Consider the following 2,126-nt stretch of genomic DNA (forward strand, 5'->3'; position numbering starts at 1 on the left):
CATATTTTATTCTATAATTTTCTTATCTAAAGGGTTGACCGCCACGGGTTTTTTTTTTCAAGTTACTTAAAATCGATTTTGAGACTCTATTTGGCAAGCCTGGGCAAGTTAATGATGATTTTTACTGAGTTAAGTTAAGTTAATGTAAAACATTTTAACTCAGTTAATAGTTAAAAGTTAACCCAATTTTTTTTTTAACTCAATTAAGTTAAAAGTTTTATGAACATTTTCAATTAACTTATTAACTTAAGATAAGTTAAGTTATTATATTTTTTTTATAATATCTTTATAAATACCCAGTAATATGGTTTAAATAATAAAAATCATAAATATTATTGAACACAGAAAATAGCCAATAGCTTTTCTATACATAGGTACTGAATTAATAGAATTATGAAGTAGGTACGAAAAAAATACAAAATTGAAAATGCCAAAACAAATGAAACCTTTTGAATAATGAATACACTAATACAGATAAGTACTATACAATTTTTTTAAATTATTAAATAAAAATAACATGGTATTTAAGAATGTACTTAATTTTAAACTCTGAATACTTTGTTAGGGTACTAAAAGTCTAAAACCGTTAGAGAATATACTATATAGCCAACTTTATACTTTAGTAAAATATTTATATTTATAAATATTTATTTAAGAAATTGATTTAACTATATTTGTAATTCCCTATTCTAGTAAATGGTTATGTAATATCAATAATAATTTTTATTTTTATTATTTAATTATTTATAAATTAACTTAACTTGAATTTTATTAAAAGTAACTCATTATTTATTAAGTTAATATCAATTAAAATAAGTTAAGTTAAAAATTAAGTTAATGAAAATTAAATTTAAAAAAGTTAAGTTGAAAGTTAAAATTAACTTAACTTTTAACTTTTTAACGCGTTTATGTGCAGGCTTGCTGGTTTTAGCTGCCACAGTTATTCAATGCAACGATATATTATTATGGTTGTCGTGTCGTTGTGGTATGGGGATGGAGTAGAAGCGAACGCACAACGCTGGCGTCTCCGAATTACCGGGATTCGACGTTGTGGTATTCAAAAAAATAATAAAGTATTATCGTTCCAGTGTTGATACCAATGAACTAAATTTACGGAATGCGTATTATGTATAATATTCTCATGTGTAAAAATGAGCCATTACGGCAGCCGCCATAATATGCATTCCGATTTGATTTTTAACATTAATATTATGATGATGATAACAATTTTCATGTATAACATAACATTTCACCGCGTTTTCCCTTGACTCGGAATGCATATGGTGACTTATACATGCATATGGAAATAATGCATGCGTTCCATGTACCTACCTATTTAGTTCAGTGGTTGGTACACTGTTTGAAAACACCTTGAACGATGTGAGCTCTGCGCGTCAGTAGCTCCTAGTCTGTTGTTTCACCGCCCTAAGGGACAGCCCTTTGGGTGTTACGTGTTGGATTCCGCCACACTGTCAGCGAGGGACAAGTACGGGTCGCGGGAAGTTCCTCCAGCCGCCGACTGGTTCCGTCCCCGTTCGGAAGATTTCACTTGACTCACGCACTCGCGCCGCGTTCTTGTCACACACACCAGCACGTAAACTCGCACACTGACGCACGCACACACAAGCAAACTCACGCACACGCAAACGCGTCCTTTGTATTATGTCGACAGGTTGGCAAGCTCCACGACCTGCCGCCGAAATACCACTGAGCCGGTAGACACTTGACACCGTTCGAATTCCTTCAATGCTCGTCCATCGACATCGCCGCTCGCAACTCGTTGTCTTTGACGTTCCCATCGTTCTACGGTTCCCGTCGTTCCTGAACTGGCCACCGACAGCACTGCACGACCCGTTTGGCGTAGTCCATTGAATAGTTATTAAAATAATATTATAACTTAATATTTATACAGTTGACCACCGCATCTGGTTTTTCTCCTTTTTTTTTTTTGCTTTTTCCATAGGCCATTACCACGGCATTATATTATTTTTGGCGAATAACGTAATCTATCTTCCTCCACCCTTCCCACTGCTCGATGAACACTTCAAAAATGGTTTCTGTAAACAGCGTTCCAGAAAACGAAGGTAACGATATCAAACCCGATGATTATAACAATATAACGGATC

The sequence above is a fragment of the Acyrthosiphon pisum genome, chromosome X, assembly GCF_005508785.2.
Source record: "Acyrthosiphon pisum isolate AL4f chromosome X, pea_aphid_22Mar2018_4r6ur, whole genome shotgun sequence".
NCBI classification, from domain to species: Eukaryota; Metazoa; Arthropoda; class Insecta; order Hemiptera; family Aphididae; genus Acyrthosiphon; species Acyrthosiphon pisum.